Consider the following 21,562-nt stretch of genomic DNA (forward strand, 5'->3'; position numbering starts at 1 on the left):
TCAGGGGGAAGGAATACCTCAGCGTGGGCCCTCAGAGGCACCCCATTTCCCCTGCACCTGATACTGCGCCTCTACCAAACATATCCTGGTTGTTTTTTTTTTTTTTTTCTTTCTTCCTTTTTATAAAATACAACATCCCACTAGCAAAGATAGTGATGAGAACTGTATTATAAACGCATACCAATTAAAGTGTGGCATACTGTTTAAATTAAAATTGCAGTAGCAAAGTGGCTCTCATTTTAAAACCACATCATTATAGGCTCAGAGAAAACCAAAACCTTCTACTATTTTCCAGACAAATATAAAACGTTTATTACAATTCATTACTTAGACTTCTTTTATAATGCTGCCCACATGTGGAAGTCTATTGTAGACTTCAAAACAAGTTGACCCTTGGCTACTTTGTGGATCATGTAGCTAAGCTGCTAGAACAAATGCAATCAGACACCTGGAAAGAGCAGAAGAACTCTGTCAGATGGCAAATTCCAATAAGAGGTTAGAATTAGTTACCTGCAGAAGATTTGCAGAAAGAAAAGGCATCCTGCAGTAAGAGGACTTGTTCTCCGCCTGCTTCTGCTCAGGTGCACGTGCTGTGGGGGCGCTGCTGAAGGAAGGACATTAACAGGTAAATGATTGGGGTTCTGAAATAATTTTACCCCATATAGGCAATGGACTTCACAGTTTTATGTTTAAAGATATTGGCATTGCTTATGTTAAATATTTATTATAAATATGGATCTATAAACATAAAATGTAACCATGCACACACAAGCTTACATGTATCTACATTCAATTTGATGATTTCTAGCAAACACTGAAAGTGTCTTCAATATATTCAATAAACAGGACACATTAAGCAGCTTTGGTGGGTGTTTGTGAAAAGATAGCTGTTATGATTGCTAACCTATGGTTATTGCTTAAAAATACCATAAAACCTTCAAGAGATCAAAGGAAAAATTTAAGTTTTCAGGGCATTTTTATAAGGCACTATTATTTCTCAGACATAGGGGTTTATTCAAGATACAAACAGGCTTGGTTTGGCTGACTGAAACATGTGCCGTGGTCCTTGTAGTTCCTTGTTTACCTCCTATCTAGGCTTTCAAAAGAGTTCCTTGATTTGGTCAACATTGGCACAGTGTAAAAGGTCACTCTGATACAGCAGAGATTTCATTACTGCCTAAGCTTGTAGTCATGAAATGCGATTCCACCCCACAGGGTTTCAGATGGACACATTTTCTATACATTTCATCTCACTTCAGCATATTTACAAATATTAAACATAATTACAATTATGTGGTTGTCCTGAGGTATGATTACAGCTCAGAGGATCATTGGTTTGGCTGTTTTCTGCTGTGTTTTATTTTATTTACATTTCATGGTCATAAGCTTTATTCTCTAGTAAGGTTTATTCAACCCCCACTCATGACATCCTCCAAGGCAGAAATAATTTCAAAGATTTTTATCCACTTACTTGCTTACTTCAGAAAACAAATCTGATTGTGTAAGATTTCACCATTTCTAAATTAGTGTGGTTGTGGTCAACAGGAATCCCTGCATTCAGAAAGTTGAGACAGGAGGATAGATAGTTGAAGACCAGCTACCACCAAATGAGAACCTGTCTCAAAAAGAAATTTCAGTTCTCTTTTAAGGAAAGGTTCAGTCCCAAGTTTAGCAGCTGGGAAAGAGGGAGAGCAAGGAGGGAGCTGATTTGCTCTGGGTCCTGGGATCAAAGTTGTGGTAAAAGAAAAAGATACTGAAAAAAGGAAGGCAAAAAAGAGAGAAAATAGAATGAAATGGAAAGTAAAATGTAATATTTATATTTTAAAATAAAAAAAGGCACGTTGGAAATAATACACACACACACACACACACACACACACAGAGAGAGAGAGAGAGAGAGAGAGAGAGAGAGAGAGAGAGAGAGAGAGAGAGAGATTGATTTAAGCTCATGGATGTTTTCTTAGATGCCATGCATTGCATGTATTGAAATGGTATTCTTCCCTCTAAATACGGCTGAACTAGCTTAGTGTTGCTTCTTGAGGCAACACCTCTCTTTGCTTGATGTTTCATAGGAGTGTATCATTGCAACCTCTATGCTATTCACCTGCTATTGTCAATATTTAAGTCAGTGAGGGCTTGTTTTGAGAGGAAAGATCATAGTCATTGAACCTAAATTTCGTGACTAAATTGATCAATAATGTAAAGCAGTAGAGAGATTTATAAGAAATCTGGGCTTTTATCATTGACTCCTTTAAACAAACAAGATTACTCTAGTAAGACTTCAGACTTGCTGTCCATTGTTAATAAGCATTTGAGTATCTGTGTGTGCCCATTTGTGCATTTGCAGGAATTAGATCTGAACATTGAGATCTAATAGATTGCCCTGGGTGTGGGTTGAATGATATATTCAGGCACGAGTGGCTATATGTGTACATTAGCTTCTGACAGTCTAGAATTCATGCAAGATGGAGAGCCTTCTGTTCCCCCTCATTCAGCTACAAACCATTAAAGAGAGAGGCTTATTCTCATCTCATCAACTCTATCCATTTCAGAGTCCAGACTAAACTGATACTGAATATTTTACATTAAAGAGGAAATTTTTTCTGAGCTCAGGCATTGAAAACACATTCCTTTTTTTTGGGGGGGGTGCAGTAAATTTTATTTATGATACGCAAGAGAGTAGGGATGGCTCCCTAGGCCCATCTTGTTATTATGGGGGTCTGGGATGGAAATTGTGAGGAAGATGCTCAGTCTTGGGGGACAAGTTGGGGCAGGGACTCCTCAGCAACGGAGGGCCTCTCTCTTGCTCTCAGTGTCCTTTCTGGCATGTGCAGTCCAGGGTTTCTTATTCCTTGGAGGACATGTAGGCCCTGTTGCTATAGCCATATTCATTGTCATATCAGGAAATGAGCTTTACAAAGTTGTCATTGAGAGCAATGCCAGACCCAGCATCAAAGGTGGAAGAGTGGGAGTTTCAGTTGAAGTCTCAGGAGACAACCTGGTCCTCAGTGTAAACCAGTATGCCCTTCAGTGAACCCTCAGATGCCTGCTTCACCACGTTCTTGATATTATCAGACTTCTCAGGTTACTCCAGGAGGCATGTCAGTTCCACAACAGATACACTGGGGGTAGGAACATGGAAGACCATGCCAGTGAGCTTCCTGTTCAGCTCTGGGATAACCTTGCTCACAGCTTTGGCAGCACCAGTGAATGCAGGGATGACATCCTGGACAGTCCCATGACACAGCTTTCCAGAGGGGCCATCCACAGTCTTCTGAGTGGCAGTGATGGCATGGGTCATGGCCATAAGCCCTTCCAGAATGTCAAAGTTGTCATGGATGACCTTAGCCACAGGTGGGGGTGGGGGTGGGGGCTAAGCAGTTGGTGGTGCAGGATGCATTGCTGACAATCTTGAATGAGTTGTCATATTCCTCATGGTTCACACCTATCACAAACATGGGGGCATTGGCAGAAAGGGCAGAGATAATGACCCTTTTGCCCCCCCCTTCAAGTGGGCCCTGGACTTCTCCATGGTGAAGTCCATGACATACTCAGCACCAGCATCACCCCATTTGATGTTAGCGGAATTTTGCGCCTGGAAGATGGTGATGGGCTTCCCATTGATGACAAGCTTCCCATTCTCAGCCTTGACTGTACCATTGAACTTGCCATGGGTGGAGTCATACTGGAACATGTAGACCATGTAGTTGAGGTCAATGAACGGGTCATTGATGCTAACAATCTCCACTTTGCCAAGTACAGAGCAGAAGGCAGTCCTGGTAATCAGGCTCCCAATATGGCCAAATCCATTCTCACCGACCTTCACCATTTTGTCTACTGGACGAGGCTGGCACTGCACAAGAAGATGCAGCTGTCTCTGGAACAAGGTGGAGCAGAGGGCCTAAAAACACATTTCTAAGGGCAGACTTGAGTATCCTTCCTTAAGGTAAAAGTATACTGTTATCTGTATAAATGCCTCTCTTCTGTACAATAGAACATATTTCTCTGTCTTTGAAGTCTGCTAGCAAATGCCACTGTGAATATTTTAGCTATGAAGTTGTCAAAGAAAAGGCAAATAGAACCTTTAAAAACACAATACATTTTAGGAGTACAGAAACCTGAAATCAGTACACCATGTAGTCCAGGTTTGCTTATGAGTAAACACTAACATGGCCACTTTATACACGTCACACTTGTGTGGGGCTCCCAAGGCTAGGGGATTGGCAAGTGTGCAAGGTTCATAGGGTTGATGTGGTTAATAGTAGACTCAGCTTTTCCTTTTTAGATTCTACTGGGCATTATATTATTAAATTTTCTCATGATCAAGTCTTCACAGGAGTTGTGCAACACTTATTTTTTATGTCCTTTCATCCTTGAGGAATCTAGCTTTACAGAATATCATTTGTTCTGTAAGAATACTTAGCGTTCTCATTTAGTATCAGGTTTGCACCCAGACAAATTGAAAACTAATGAAGTATTGTGTAGCTCACATATTGAAACATATTGGTTGGACTGCCTGGCTTTCAACTATACTTGAGCCAAATGAAGTTTGGAATTGCTTATGAAATGTTCTCATTCCCAACGCATCCAAGACACTATATTTAATATCTTTACCAGTGACACATTAACATAAACTCAATAAAGGAATTCCTCACTATCACCTCATTTGGTGAACTACCCATCAGAAGCCATATGGATGTTTTTGTTCTTACAACCAAGCTCATACACTCCCTCCTAAGGTTCTCTTGCTTATGTTTCGGGTTCCCCCAATCATAAGTGTGAAGATAAGCCAGTTGAGGAGAAATTTATGTTCCTTGGGAGCCAGGCAAGTTGAAAACAGAAATCAGCTATTAGAGACCAGAAACCTCTGAACAGACCAGGCCTTAACTGTCAAAATAAAAGAGAGTGGCAGGGTAAGACACAAAGAATTTAGTGATTAGGTTTTGGGTGTAGAACCTTTGTCTCTTACTCAGTGGAATAAGAGATGGTTAAATCCTCGTAAGTTAGATACAATACAGGATAGAGGCTCTGCCTCCAATGTGGCAAAGCTAGCACAACCCTGAAGTTTTAATATTAATGTTAATAACATTAATAACAAGAACAAACATGGAATGGGAATTTACTGTTCCTTAGCCCTCACATCAAATGTGTGGTAGATTACTACTGTTTTCTCCAAACAGCATTGAGGGAAAAAAGAAACAGAAGAATTTAAGAAATTCACTCAACGGAACACAAGTATGAAGGAGTGTGGAGAGTATTCTAAGTCAGTCACTGGCTTTAGATAATGATTTGTCACCGCTTTTGGAGATCAGGACAGTGAAGGAATCCAGGGTCCTGAAAATCAAACCAAGAACAGGCAACTAAGAAACGATATTCTCTCTCTCTCTCTCTCTCTCTCTCTCTCTCTCTCTCTCTCTCTCTCTCTCTCTCTCCCTGTCTCTCTGTTCCTATTTCTGTCTCAATCTCTCTCTCTCTCACACACACCTATATGAATATAACAACAATCAATAAAAAACTGAGGTTATAAATTGGATAGAGAGCAGGGAGAGGTACCTGGGAGGGCTTGGAAGGAGGAAAGAAAGGAGGAAATGATGTGTTTGTGATTATATATATATATATATGAATGAAAAGAAAAAGATCAGCCCATAGACATGATTTGGTATGTTCATTGTGATGCTTAATCTTCAGTGTTAGCCATATTATTTGGAAACATTACATATGTGTCTGTGAAGGTGTTTCCATAGAGGTTTACAGAAGAGAGAAGACACACCCTGAAAGTGGGCAACACAATACCACAGGCTAGAATCCCAGTACAAACAAAAGTAGAAAAAGATGTGAGCTGTGTCAACTGAATGCCAACATTCTCACCTCTGTGCTCCTGGGCTGCTACTTATGAAAGCAAGCAATACCATACATTCCACCATGATGGAGTAAGCTGTTTCAAATTGTGAGCATGCAAACACTTCTTTCCCTAAGTTGCTTTCTATTGGATATTTGGTAGTGACAAATATATGTGTGTGTGTGTGTGTGTGTGTGTGTGTGTGTGTGTGTGTGTGTATTTGTCATCATGCTATGTCATCTATGTATATATATTTACAATTCATTTTTTTTTCATAAAAATATATGAAACATAGTTTTGGACTTGAAGACTGGTTGGTCTTAAGCCTATGGGTCCTAAATGTGTACTTGTTGGGTTTCTGAAAATGTGCCTGGTACATGATACTACATAACAGCATGATGACTGGATTCCAGAACTGTGTATCTGACCTTGACTCTCGGGAAGGTGCTGACAGTTAAGGTGAGGTCATCAAAATCCCTAAACAGAGCAACCCTCATTTGTCAGCAGTAAGAAGGTGATTAAAAATTGGAACAGCTTTGTCTAGCAGTAAACAGAAGTTTACATGCCTAGGCATAAGGCTGGTCAGGAAAACCAGAGAATATGTGGAATGAGTGAAATATTCCTAAATATGGAAGGCTAAATAAGCCCGTCTTGTTATGTGGCTGGTGAGCAGAGAATATACGTTGCAAGCTCATTTGTGTTTAGGGTTTATCAAGATAAAGTATGGGTTTGGGAATTTTCCTGCAGGAATTACGTGAAAGACTTTAACACCTTCAATCTCCAAGCTTATTTAGGCTATCAACCCTACAAGGTCCTCAAAACTAAGCAGAATTCCTAAGGAAATAAGTGGAAAGAAAGTAAATATTATGAGACAGAAACTATCTCAGACTGAAGCAGCTCCAACATCATCTCTAAGTAGTGACTTTGCTCATCTGCTGCCCTTTGGAAGCTGGAGCTGAGGGAAGCAGTTAAGCTAATGTCAGCTAGTGGTATGCTATGCGTCCTTTGTCAGCCTTGAAGAAAACTTTACCACAACCAACTTATCATTGCAAAGAGAGAAACTGAATATTTTTATTATTCAGAAACACTACCATTTTCTTTTATGCCACTTAATTGCATCTCAGAGTAATCATTAATTACATTTTTAGTAATTCCTTGTTATAACGTACAACGACAGTTTTCCTTTGAAGGTCTCAAGTCTGCTCAGTAGATGAAACAGTATCACTCTCAGTGCTAAAAGAACTCTCTTTTCTTCCTTTTTGGCCCTTTTTATTTCTGAGCCCTTTTAATGACTGACAAGTACTTTGTGGATATGCAGGTATTTTTGTAAAACACATATTTGTAAAAGTTTCAAATGCATAATGTGACGTTTGTGTAACTTGTCTCTGGTTTCCAGGAAACACATCTGTACTGTCTATTCTTGCAAATGCCATGGAATGGATTTTGAGAGTTTCTCAGATCTACAACCATAAATGGATGTGGTAGATCACAGCTCTTTGAGCAGTGAATTTTATGGATGCTGTGCTGTCACATTGGTCCTGATTGAGCCCACTTTTCCCTGTCATCTGTAATGTGAGTGTCCCCTTTACACATATTTGCATCAGTCAATGGCACAATGAAAACTAATATTTGTTGATTGGCAACTCTGAAGTTGTGGCTCACTGCTCATCTTTCATTGGTGGTTACTGGTGAGTGTGAAATTCTCCTAATCTGTCCAGTTCTCATTTTTGTGTAATTCCTATTCTAGTGCATACCCATCATCTCCCATTTCTTTGGATTTTCAAGGTCTTTTGTTAAGATAAGAACACCTAGATAGTTCCAAATATTATTGGTCCTTCCATCAGAATACAATTTGTAACTTAGATATTAACTGCAAAATATAAAGCTTTGATTTTAATATGGCTAAATTTACACTGAGGTTGAAGATGACCTTGAAGTTCTGATCCTCCTGTCTCTGAGTGCCTACATACATGGTGGTATGTACCACCCTGCTCAGACTACATGGGAATTGGAATGTAATCTGGGGCTTTGGGCATGGTAGGAATACATGCTGATTACAGATGTATATCATTATAATCATACTACATGGTAATAGGTGTTGAACCCTGGGCTTTATGCATATGAGGCATGCATGCTGCCAGCTGAGCCCCACCCCAAGCCTTACTTTATGAATCTTAAGTACATTTTCCTGTAGATTACAGCTATTTCCCTAGATATGCCTCAAAACTTTGAAATAAACAGGTGCTACAAGCTCCAGGTCTAGCTAGACAGGAATCTATGCCTCCTTTACTGGGAAGAGGGCGATCTCATTCAGGCACGGCCACAGGACAGAAGGACAAATATCAAATGGTAGCTGGCTAGGAAGTTCTAGCCTCCCTTCTCAGACTTTTCAATCAAGGGCCATTTCTTTTTCCCCACAAGAGTTGCTAATTAGGGTCTGCCATCTCAGCTCAATTCTACTCCAGCCTAAGGGTTTCAAATGCCCTGCTTCCTAAATTTAGTCACTCGTAGAAGTCACTTGGAATTTCAGTATATCTTTTGTAAACAGTGACTGACTTCTCAGGAAACGGTTACATAAGAACCTTGCTGAAGACATGCGCAGAAACACCTCTTTGTACCCATAGGCTGCCTTTCCTTAGAAATTCCTGACTGAAGTTAATTGCTTTCTGGGTGATTTCATCTTATAAATGGGAACCAACAGCCTTAAAAGACTAAGAAGATTCTACTGAAGAGTCGGGATAATTAGGAACCGCTGTAAAGAGCATCTTCTCACTCTTTTTAGTTAAAGATTAAATCATCTTTAGCTTCTTCACCCATTGGCTCCATAGTTCATGAAGGTGAGAGACAGTGAGTCATTTGTCAGCAAGGAAGGAAAGTTGAGCTATAAACAAGGGCTGTGGTTTTCACAGTTATTCTAACTATGAGTCGGGTTTCCTCTTGGGAACTTTTATATATGAAACTTTTTGAACAGAAAGTTGATTTCTTTCCTTATAACTTCTTCTCCTACTCAAGTGCTACAGAGAAGCATCCAATGTGAACACATCATGTTCAATGTAATATATAGTTTTATTACGATACAGTTTTTTCTTAACTGTTTATACAATTTGACAAATACACACATTTGATACCTTACTATATTTTTGAAGATTTACATTTTTGCAAAGATTCTAGTTTTGTCAGAAAATATTTTAACTTGTTTTTACAGTTTGATTCACTTAATTAAAATATATTATTAATATTAAAAAGGTTGAAAGATAGGAATTACCAAGTAAGGGACTGGGGAGATGGCTCATTGGTAAAACATTTGCTGCATATGCATGGAGACCTGAGTTTGGATCACCAGCACCATGATAAAAAGCAAAGTCTGGTATATTATGCCTGTAGACTTCTATTCTCTACATCCACATATCTACATGTGCCCATGATCACCCAGATACATAATAGAGATATAAATTTAGATAATATGATGACCAATCTTAGTTGTCAACATGACAGCATCTAAAGTTAACTAAACCCCAAGCAGCTGTGAAGGATATTCTCTTGATTATTTGAAGCAGGACACCCACCCTAAATTTAGAACACTGGTGCCATTCCAGAAAAGAAGAAAGATACTATGTTTTTTGTTTCCTTCCTTCTCTGATATTAGAATCAATTTTTTTGTGATCCCAACATAGCCTAAAAACTAGTAGATCTCTAAGAATCCTCTAGGATTAAAGGCTAGATTGAGATTGTGGAGACAGCCAGCACTGTAGACTGAACAAGTACTGAAATCTCAGCCTTCTAAGCATGAGACAGGCATTTTTTGGACTACCTAGACCATACCATGAAACCTGATCTAATAAATGTTTCCTATGCAAGTATATTCATATATATGCATTTTCACACATCCATACATTTTGTTAGTTCTGTTCTTTTAGGGAACCCTGACTAATACAGATTATGGCATTGGGGGTAGATCAGCCTAAGAAAGCAATGTGTGTTGTAGGCTACAAAGCTACAGTATTAAGGGTGGAATACTGAAAGTCCTTTGACATTGGATATGGAGGTACAAGATTTAGGGTTCTGGCCTTATTTTGGCCCAATATGTCCTCATTATGCTCTCAAACCAGAATGACAAAGGCAATATTTTATACCATTTGTATACTGGAAGAGATTTGGTTTGTTTTTTTTTTTTTTGTTTTTTTTTTTTTTTGTTTTTTGTTTTTTTTTGTTTCACTATGGATTACGGTTAAAAAATTGCTTTGAGTCTTTTTTTTTTTTTTCCATTTTTTATTAGGTATTTAACTCATTTACATTTCCAATGCTATACCAAAAGTCCCCCATATCCACCCACCCCCACTCCCCTGCCCACCCACTCCCCCTTTTTGGCCCTGGTGTTCCCCTGTACTGGGGCATATAAAGTTTGCAAGTCCAATGGGCCTCTCTTTCCAGTGATGGCCGACTAGGCCATCTTTTGATATATATGCAGCTAGAGTCAAGAGCTCCGGGGTACTGGTTAGTTCATAATGTTGTTCCACCTATAGGGTTGCAGATCCCTTTAGCTCCTTGGCTACTTTCTCTAGCTCCTCCATTGGGAGCCCTATGATCCATCCATTAGCTGACTGTGAGCATCCACTTCTGTGTTTGCTAGGCCCCGGCATAGTCTCACAAGAGACAGCTACATCTGGGTCCTTTCAATAAAATCTTGCTAGTGTATGCAATGGTGTCAGAGTTTGGATGCTGATTATGGGGTGGATCCCTGGATATGGCAGTCTCTACATGGTCCATCCTTTCATCTCAGCTCCAAACTTTGGCTCTGTAACTCCTTCCATGGGTGTTTTGTTCCCAAATCTAAGGAGGGGCATAGTGTCCACACTTCAGTCTTCATTCTTCTTGAGTTTCATGTGTTTAACAAATTATATCTTATATCTTGGGTATCCTAGGTTTGGGGCTAATATCCACTTATCAGTGAATACATATTGTGTGAGTTTCTTTGTGAATGTGTTACCTCACTCAGGATGATGCCCTCCAGGTCCATCCATTTGGCTAGGAACTTCATAAATTCATTCTTTTTAATAGCTGAGTAGTACTCCATTGTGTAGATGTACCACATTTTCTGTATCCATTCCTCTGTTGAGGGGCATCTAGGTTCTTTCCAGCTTCTCGCTATTATAAATAAGGCTGCTATGAACATAGTGGAGCATGTGTCCTTCTTACCTGTTGGGGCATCTTCTGGATATATGCCCAGGAGAGGTATTGCTGGATCCTCCGGTAGTACTATGTCCAGTTTTCTGAGGAACCGCCAGACTGATTTCCAGAGTGGTTGTACAAGCCAGCACTCCCACCAACAATGGAGGAGTGTTCCTCTTTCTCCACATCCACGCCAGCATCTGCTGTCACCTGAATTTTTGATCTTAGCCATTCTGACTGGTGTGAGGTGGAATCTCAGGGTTGTTTTGATTTGCATTTCCCTGATGATTAAGGATGTTGAACATTTTTTCAAGTGCTTCTCTGCCATTCGGTATTCCTCAGGTGAGAATTCTTTGTTCAGTTCTGAGCCCCATTTTTTAATGGGGTTATTTGATTTTCTGAAGTCCACCTTCTTGAGTTCTTTATATATGTTGGATATTAGTCCCCTATCTGATTTAGGATAGGTAAAGATCCTTTCCCAATCTGTTGGTGGTCTTTTTGTCTTATTGACGGTGTCTTTTGCCTTGCAGAAACTTTGGAGTTTCATTAGGTCCCATTTGTCAATTCTCGATCTTACAGCACAAGCCATTGCTGTTCTGTTCAGGAATTTTTCCCCTGTGCCCATATCTTCAAGGCTTTTCCCCACTTTCTCCTCTATAAGTTTCAGTGTCTCTGGTTTTATGTGAAGTTCCTTGATCCACTTAGATTTGACCTTAGTACAAGGAGATAAGTATGGATCGATTCGCATTCTTCTACATGATAACAACCAGTTGTGCCAGCACCAATTGTTGAAAATGCTGTCTTTCTTCCACTGGATGGTTTTAGCTCCCTTGTCGAAGATCAAGTAACCATAGGTGTGTGGGTTCATTTCTGGGTCTTCAATTCTATTCCATTGGTCTACTTGTCTGTCTCTATACCAGTACCATGCAGTTTTTATCACAATTGCTCTGTAGTAAAGCTTTAGGTCTGGCATGGTGATTCCGCCAGAAGTTCTTTTATCCTTGAGAAGACTTTTTGCTATCCTAGGTTTTTTGTTATTCCAGACAAATTTGCAAATTGCTCCTTCCAATTCGTTGAAGAATTGAGTTGGAATTTTGATGGGGATTGCATTGAATCTGTAGATTGCTTTTGGCAAGATAGCCATTTTTACAATGTTGATCCTGCCAATCCATGAGCATGGGAGATCTTTCCATCTTCTGAGATCTTCCTTAATTTCTTTCTTCAGAGATTTGAAGTTTTTATCATACAGATCTTTCACTTCCTTAGTTAGAGTCACGACAAGATATTTTATATTATTTGTGACTATTGAGAAGGGTGTTGTTTCCCTAATTTCTTTCTCAGCCTTTTTATTCTTTGTATAGAGAAAGGCCATTGACTTGTTTGAGTTTATTTTATATCCAGCTACTTCACCGAAGCTGTTTATCAGGTTTAGGAGTTCTCTGGTAGAATTTTTAGGGTCACTTATATATACTATCATATCATCTGCAAAAAGTGATATTTTGACTTCCTCTTTTCCAATTTGTATTCCCTTGATCTCCTTTTGTTGTCGAATTGCTCTGGCTAATACTTCAAGGTCTATGTTGAAAAGGTAGGGAGAAAGTGGGCAGCCTTGTCTAGTCCCTGATTTTAGTGGGATTGCTTCCAGCTTCTCTCCATTTACTTTGATGTTGGCTACTGGTTTGCTGTAGATTGCTTTTATCATGTTTAGGTATGGGCCTTGAATTCCTGATCTTTCCAAAACTTTTATCATGAATGGGTGTTGGATCTTGTCAAATGCTTTTTCTGCATCTAACGAGATGATCATGTGGTTTTTGTCTTTGAGTTTGTTTATATAATGGATTACATTGATGGATTTTCGTATATTAAACCATCCCTGCATCCCTGGAATAAAACCTACTTGGTCAGGATGGATGATTGCTTTAATGTGTTCTTGGATTCGGTTAGCGAGAATTTTATTAAGGATTTTTTGCATCGATGTTCATAAGAGAAATTGGTCTGAAGTTCTCTATCTTTGTTTATATAATGGATTACATTGATGGATTTTCGTATATTAAACCATCCCTGCATCCCTGGAATAAAACCTACTTGGTCAGGATGGATGATTGCTTTAATGTGTTCTTGGATTCGGTTAGCGAGAATTTTATTAAGGATTTTTTGCATCGATGTTCATAAGAGAAATTGGTCTGAAGTTCTCTATCTTTGTTGGATCTTTCTGTGGTTTAGGTATCAGAGTAATAGTGGCTTCATAAAATGAGTTGGGTAGAATACCTTCTACTTCTATCTTGTGAAAAAGTTTGTGCAGAACTGGAGTTAGATCTTCTTTGAAGGTCTGATAGAACTCTGCACTAAACCCGTCTGGTCCTGGGCTTTTTTTGGCTGGGAGACTATTAATAACTGCTTCTATTTCTTTAGGGGATATGGGACTGTTTAGAAGGTCAACTTGATCCTGATTCAACTTTGGTACCTGGTATCTGTCCAGAAATTTGTCCATTTCGTCCAGGTTTTCCAGTTTTGTTGAGTATAGCCTTTTGTAGAAGGATCTGATGGTGTTTTGGATTTCTTCAGGATCTGTTGTTATGTCTCCCTTTTCATTTCTGATTTTGTTAATTAGGATTTTGTCCCTGTGCCCTTTAGTGAGTCTAGCTAAGGGTTTATCTATCTTGTTGATTTTCTCAAAGAACCAACTCCTCGTTTGGTTAATTCTTTGAATAGTTCTTCTTGTTTCCACTTGGTTGATTTCACCCCTGAGTTTGATTATTTCCTGCCGTCTACTCCTCTTGGGTGAATTTGCTTCCTTTTTTTCTAGGGCTTTTAGATGTATTGTCAAGCTGCTAGTATGTGCTGTCTCCCGTTTCTTCTTGGAGGCACTCAGAGCTATGAGTTTCCCTCTTAGAAATGCTTTCATTGTGTCCCATAGGTTTGGGTACGTTGTGGCTTCATTTTCATTAAACTCTAAAAAGTCTTTAATTTCTTTCTTTATTCCTTCCTTGACCAAGGTATCATTGAGAAGAGTGTTATTCAGTTTCCACGTGAATGTTGGCTTTCCATTATTTATGTTGTTATTGAAGATCAGTCTTAGGCCATGGTGGTCTGATAGGACACATGGGACAATTTCAATATTTTTGTATCTGTTGAGGCCTGTTTTGTGACCAATTATATGGTCAATTTTGGAGAAGGTCCCGTGAGGTGCTGAGAAGAAGGTATATCCTTTTGTTTTAGGATAAAATGTTCTGTAGATATCTGTCAGGTCCATTTGTTTCATAACTTCTGTTAGTTTCAGTGTGTCCCTGTTTAGTTTCTGTTTCCACGATCTGTCCTTTGAAGAAAGTGGTGTGTTGAAGTCTCCCACTATTATTGTGTGAGGTGCAATGTATGCTTTGAGCTTTACTAAAGTGTCTCTAATGAATGTGGCTGCCCTTGCATTTGGTGTGTAGATACTCAGAATTGAGAGTTCCTCTTGGAGGATTTTACCTTTGATGAGTATGAAGTGTCCCTCCTTGTCTTTTTTGATAACTTTGGGTTGGAAGTCGATTTTATCCGATATTAAAATGGCTACTCCAGCTTGTTTCTTCAGTCCATTTGCTTGGAAAATTGTTTTCCAGCCTTTCACTCTGAGGTTGTGTCTGTCTTTTTCCCTGAGATGGGTTTCCTGTAAGCAGCAGAATGTTGGGTCCTGTTTGTGTAGCCAGTCTGTTAGTCTATGTCTTTTTATTGGGGAATTGAGTCCATTGATATTAAGAGATATTAAGGAAAAGTAATTGTTGCTTCCTTTTATTTTTGTTGTTAGAGTTGGCATTCTGTTCTTGTGGCTGTCTTCTTTTTGGTTTGTTGAATGATTACTTTCTTAGTTGTTCTAGGGCGTGATTTCCGTCCTTGTATTGCTTCTTTTCTGTTATTATCCTTTGAAGGGCTGGATTCATGGAAAGATATTGTGTGAATTTGGTTTTGTCGTGGAATACTTTGGTTTCTCCTTCTATGGTAATTGAGAGTTTGGCCGGGTATAGTAGCCTGGGCTGGCATTTGTGTTCTCTTAGTGTCTGTATAACATCTGTCCAGGCTCTTCTGGCTTTCATAGTCTCTGGTGAAAAGTCTGGTGTAATTCTGATAGGCCTTCCTTTATATGTTACTTGACCTTTCTCCCTTACTGCTTTTAATATTCTCTCTTTATTTAGTGCATTTGTTCTTCTGATTATTATGTGTCGGGAGGAATTTCTTTTCTGGTCCAGTCTATTTGGAGTTCTGTAGGCTTCTTGTATGATCATGGGCATCTCTTTTTTTATGTTTGGGAAGTTTTCTTCTATTATTTTGTTTAAGATATTAGCTGGCCCTTTAAGTTGAAAATCTTCATTCTCATCAATTCCTATTATCCGTAGGTTTGGTCTTCTCATTGTGTCCTGGATTACCTGGATGTTTTGAGTTAGGATCCTTTTGCATTTTGTATTTTCTTTGACTGTTGTGTCGATGTTCTCTATGGAATCTTCTGCACCTGAGATTCTCTCTTCCATTTCTTGTATTCTGTTGCTGATGCATCTATGGTTCCAGATCTCTTTCCTAGGGTTTCTATCTCCAGCGTTGCCTCGCTTTGGGTTTTCTTTATTGTGTCTACTTCCCCTTTTAGTTCTAGTATGGTTTTGTTCATTTCCATCACCTGTTTGGATGTGTTTTCCTGTTTTTCTTTAATGATTTCTACCTGTTTGGCTCTGTTTTCCTGCTTTTCTTTAAGGGCCTGTAACTCTTTAGCAGTGCTCTCCTGTAATTCTTTAAGTGACTTATGAAAGTCCTTCTTGATGTCCTCCATCATCATCATGAGAAATGTTTTTAAATCTGGGTCTAGATTTTTGGTTGTGTTGGGGTGCCCAGGACTAGGTGGGGTGGGAGTGCTGCGTTCTGATGATGGTGAGTGGTCTTGATTTCTGTTAGTAGGATTCTTACGTTTGCCTTTCGCCATCTGGTAATCTCTGAAGCTAGCTGTTTTATTTGTCACTGTTAAGAGCTTGTTCTTCATGTGACTCTGTTAGCCTCTATGAGCAGACCTGGAGGGTAGCACTCTCCTTAGTTTCAGTGGGCAGAGTATTCTCTGCAGGCAAGCTCTCTTCTTGCAAGGCAGGTACCCAGATATCTGGTGTTCGAACCAGACTCCTGGCAGAAGTTGTGTTCCACTCACTAGAGGTCTTTGGATCACGTGTGGAATCCTGTGTGGGCCCTTGAGGGTGTCAGGCGACTCAGCTGGCAAGGTAGCCCGGGGCTCGAGTGGAGTGGAAGGGGTTTGTGCCCCAGATCAAGCCCGGGTAGCCTGCTTCCCTATGTACTGCAGTCTCAAGTTCCGCGCGATTGGATTGGGGCAGGCGCTGTGTTCCACTCACCGGAGGTCTTAGGGTCCCGTGGGGAGTCCTGTGTGGGCCCTTGCGGGTGTTGGGCAAGACTCTGCTGGCAAGGTAGCCCGGGGCTCGAGTCTCGAGTCGAGCGGAAGGGACTTGTGCCCCAGATCCGGCCCGGGTAGCCTGCTTCCCTATGTACCGCAGTCTCAAGTTCCGCGCGATTGGATTGGGGCAGGCGCTGTGTTCCACTCATCAGAGGTCTTAGGATCCCGTGGGGAGTCCCGTGTGGGCCCTTGCGGGTGTTGGGCAAGACTCTGCTGGCAAGGAAGCCCGGGGCTCGAGTCGAGCGGAAGGGACTTGTGCCCCAGATCAGGCCCGGGTAGCCTGCTTCCCTATGTACCGCAGTCTCAAGTTCCGCGCGATTGGATTGGGGCAGGCGCTGTGTTCCACTCACCAGAGGTCTTAGGGTCCCATGGGGAGTCCCGTGTGGGCCCTTGCGGGTGTTGGGCAAGACTCTGCTGGCAAGGTAGCCCGGGGCTCGAGTCTCGACTGCTTTGAGTCTTTAAAGGAGACTTTGAACTATAAAATAAAATGTTGATATTGTAAAAGACTACAGGGGATTTTGAAGCTGGACTAAATGAATTTTAAATGGTGATGACTCTATAGAGGCACAAAAATGGAATAAGAATGTCCCCAAAAGCTCATGCATTTGAAGCCTTGGTTCCCAGTCGATGGCTTTATTTAGAAAGGGTATAGGGAGTGTGGCTTTGTTGGAGAAAGTTTGTCATTGGGGGTGGGCTTTGGGGATTTAAGGACTCCCTCAAATTCCAGTTGCTCTGTATTCTTTGTGCTTCTGGTTCAAGATGAGAGCTCTGTGTTTTGCTCCTTCCACGCCTGCCTCTTGCTGCATCATGAAGGACTCTTAACCTTCTGCCACCATAAGCCAAATAAGTTCTCCCTTTTCTATGTTGTCTTTCTTATGGTGGTTTATCACAACAACAGAAAAATAACTAACACAGGTGGATGAAAGGGAGAAGGAAGGAGGAAGGGAGAGAGAGACAGAAGGAGAGAGGATAAAAAGAGATAAAAATAAGACAGCCAACCACTGCTTTCAATCTCTTGAATGGCTTTGGTTTAGAAGTGTTAGCTAAATTTGTAGAGAAAGGAGATAGGGAGGAGGTTCTGGTAGGAGAGGAGGGAGGGGAAACTGGTAAGAGTTCCTTTTGGTCATTTATCAGTATCTCAGTTCCTCCAATTATCCTGTCTCTCTCTCTCTCCAGTGGCTGGCTGTCCATCCAGCAACAAAGCTAAAGAAAATGTAATTTGGCTAGAGTTATCTCACTTTAATTTGAGCCTAGTTTGATATAATATAGAAAGAAAGAAACAAAACTCCAAATGTTACTGAAAAGCTCCCCCAAACGTACTGTGATAACACGTGGAGACATAGAAATAAGGATGGGACATGGGGATAGGACATACTATATATAGTTTATATAGTATGTAGGGTGGGAAGAGTGGGAGTTAATATAGTATTAAGATTAGAACGCAGATGGCGTTAACAGTGAGGAGGATGTAGGGGCCTTATAGAATGAGAGAGATGATAGGATTCAGGGGGCTTATAGAGTACTGGGAATGAGATGCAGGGCGATTATATAGTAAGAAGGGTAAAATATTGAAGGTGACCCAGTAAGGGGAACAGAGTTAGGGGAGTTTATAAAATCAAGGAATTAGAATAAGGTTGGCTTTTATGGCAAGGAGCTAGAATGAAAGATGCTTTATATAGAAAGGGAGTGGGACAAGGTGGTATTGTACAGTGATTATTTTTTTTTTCAAGGTCAGAATTTTATTAGATAGTCTGATTCTTTTTTTTTCCATTTTTTATTAGGTATTTAGCTCATTTACATTTCCAATGCTATACTAAAAGTCCCCCATACCCACCTACCCCCACTCCCCTACCCACCCACTCCCCCTTTTTGGCCCTGGCGTTCCCCTGTTGTACAGTGATTATAAGTTAAGACTTTTTTAAAGTTTCTTTTTTAATAGTTTTATTATTTTTAGTAGATATTTTCTTTATTTACATTTCAAATATTATCCCCTTTCCTAGTTTCCCCTCTGAAAACCCTCTATCCCCTTCCCCCTCCTCCTGCTCACCAACACACCCACTCCTACTTCCTGGTCCTGGCATTCCCCTATACTAGGGCATAGAGCCTTCACAGGACCAAGGGTCTCTCCTTCTACTGATGACTGACTAGGCCATTCTCTGCTATATATGCTGCTAGAGCCATGAGTCCCACCATGTGTTTTCTTTGGTTAGTGGTTTAGTCCCACGGAGCTCTGGGGGCATTGGTATCTTATTAACCCATAGTAGACATCTTTCCCTTCACACAATTATTTTAGAAGCAAATTGTTACTTTCTTCCAACCTCATTCTCACCAGCTGTCTCTTCAATTGCCTCATTTTATGTAGAACAACACATTCCTTCACTCAAGGACATATCAGAGAGTGGGGGGCGGGAGGAGGCTGAGAGGAGGAAGGCAATTATTCATAATTTAATATGTTTGATTTTATCATGTGGAGATTGAGCATTTTCTCCTTACTAGTCATAAAAATTAAAATCAGAAATACAAACTCCCCCTTTAGGGTTGCTGGTTTTCCCAGTGGTTGTTTTCCATTTGGCTCGGTGTCTTGCATCTCCTTGTTGAAGGAGGATGTGGGGAGGACAGGAAGGAAGCCAGGAACAGTAGTTCTGCAGAGGATATGCCTGACTTTCGGTTATAGGACAGCAGAAATCATGTGAGACTCAAAGCCTGAATATCTTCTTTCAAGCCTTAGCAGGCTGCTTCCTGCTAGGTGAATAGTTGGCCAAGCAACTAATCAGGTGGTGCCCCAGTTTTCCTAGTAGGAAGTGTGGAGTGTGGATGTCATCGAACCTTAGCTGCTGCCCTTCATGTGACCCCCCATAGGCTTTGATCTGACACTCAACTACTCACCAAGCACTGTAGGACAATGCTCCACTAATTTCTCTCTTCACTAAATGAGTTCCCATGAGACAAGGGGATGAGTGAACTTCTAGCTGCTTTGCAAATCAGAAGACAACCGCTGTCACAACCTCAAGATCCAAAAATGAGTAAAATAAAATAAAAAATAGAAATAAAATTAAAGCATTATCCTCGGGGAGAATTCCTTTGTGTGAAGGGCTATATTTGTTAACCAGGCTGTTATAATAAATATAGGACAAATGGGAGTGAATCTTCACTGTGATGGCTACTACAAGTCCCAAACCACAAAATCAGCAGAGTGGATGATTTCTGGCTTCCAAATTATGGCCTCCTTAGTCTCCCAGAGGTATGTATGTATGATCAATTCTCTTTTTCTTACAAGGAGATACCACTCATAGTGGATCAGGGCCCGCTCATTCTCATTTTTCCTTAAGGGTGTCTTTAACAGGCACATCTCCCAAAACACTGTAGTCAGAGGTCTTGAAGTTTAAATCCTACAGAAATTTTGGAGGGACACCACTACCTGTAACACAGATGGCTACCTTTCTCTTTTCGTATGTTAATATTCATTCAATATTTTGTATAAGCACTAATTTCTTTTAGTTTGCATAAGTTATTTTGTGACCAGTCATTGTGGCGTTCAGAGTTCAGATTTCTTTTGTCTTTTGTCTTTTTGGGTTTGGTGTTGAAGGTTTCCAACAAGGACAGTATTGTCCAGAGGATATTTGTCCGTTGAGGTTTGTTCATTGTCTTTCTCTCAGTTCACAAAGCTGTAAACATTGTTGGTGATTAATCGTAGGTGATAATCAGTTTGCAAAAAAGGAGAGGAGATTTCCATTGCATGAGATCTGCCTTACAGCAGTAATTCATGACTAGTAATTGGCCAACCACTTTCTGGTGGCAGTCAAAATCCAGTACTTTTCTGTGCCTCTTTAAGATCAAAGGCAAAGAAATAAGAACTGTAATTTTCACCAGTTTTAACAAAAAAATTATACAAGTGATAAAGGGCATGTAATTTCTTAGAAAACAGAGCATAGCAAATACTTTCTAATCTGTCAAGGCAGCAAATATACAAGAGATTCCACATGCCTTTTTAATTTTCATTAAATATTTTACTGAATTCCCATGCATTTCACTATCAGTGCTATAAAGAGATTCTTCTTAGAAGAAATAACTCAATTTTTTACCAGACGTTCAGGCTTGCTTTAATCAGCAAATTGTTCAGGCTCTTCCTAGGTACTTAGGGCTGAGCTGGGCTGAAACATGAGTGTAAAATGAGCTACATCAACAGCTGGATCTGAAAACCTTCTGAACTGCCACATACTTTATGTCTGAATTTTCCATTGGAGATGCTCCATCGTAGAAGGCCCTTTAACCTTTTTTACCAAAAATGATTTCTAAAATTGTGTCTGTGTATATGTAAAGAATGTGTACGGTGGTACGAGAATAGATTAGAAAAGCGCATTGGATGCCAGATGTTGGAGTTATAAGTGGCTATAACCTACCATCATGGGCACTGAACTCTTTTGGTAAAATAGTAATCACTGTTAATCACTGAATCATCTTTCTAGGCTTCGTTCAGCCTTCTTTAAAATAAAGTTTTGTTGGCCAAGGTAGCAAGTTCCACACATGCTCCTGCTTCTAACCACAGGTAAAATCAGGCCTCAGTTAGACCACAAGTCAGACAAATAACTTATGCTGAGAACATTTTACAGAAAGCTTCCCTTTTTGTTAATTTTCAAAGAATTTATGTTGGCTAAGTATCATTGTTCAAAGTTTGGAAAGGAGAAAAGTGAATATTAGTGAGTTGCTAGTAGTTCTAATACTAAAATCCAGTCATTTCATAACACAATCTAGGGAGGAGAGTATACACACACGCGCGCGCGCGCACACACACACACACACACACACACACACACACACACACATATACAAACACACACACTCACTCACTCATAGGGTACAGACACAAATAGACAGACATTTACACACACATGGGTTATAGGTAGACAGACATTTACACACACACACATACATACACACACAAACACACAAACACTGTCTCAGCCTCTTAAGAATCTGAAAGTACAAGTGTGTACAATCATTAATTTCACAATGGCCTGAGGAATAGGGACCCAGAACTTTATCCACAACTGGGATTTAAATGTGTTTGTACCTGTTCAAATAATAGAGGAGTTGGTTTATAGATAGTAAACCTTAAGAAAAAAAAGTTCTGA

General features: G+C 40.1%; 1 long non-coding RNA gene and 1 pseudogene across 2 annotated transcripts in view; one reads left to right on the forward strand and one right to left on the reverse strand.

Moving 5' to 3' along the window:
- The first annotated feature begins 477 nt into the window (after positions 1–477).
- Positions 478–21,562, forward strand: part of A930001A20Rik (RIKEN cDNA A930001A20 gene) — a 31,527-nt gene continuing 10,442 nt past the window's right edge. The window contains exons 1-4 of one of the 2 annotated variants that reach the window (NR_040549.1): positions 478–625; positions 3,763–3,946; positions 5,733–5,947; positions 7,236–7,411. This is a non-coding gene — a long non-coding RNA (RIKEN cDNA A930001A20 gene). The remainder of the gene's footprint in view (positions 626–3,762; positions 3,947–5,732; positions 5,948–7,235; positions 7,412–21,562) is intronic. The other variant, NR_040550.1, reaches the window with a different exon arrangement.
- On the reverse strand, positions 2,645–3,847 carry Gm7132 (predicted gene 7132; annotated as a pseudogene).

Source organism: Mus musculus, chromosome 3 (assembly GCF_000001635.26).
Source record: "Mus musculus strain C57BL/6J chromosome 3, GRCm38.p6 C57BL/6J".
NCBI lineage: Eukaryota > Metazoa > Chordata > Mammalia > Rodentia > Muridae > Mus > Mus musculus.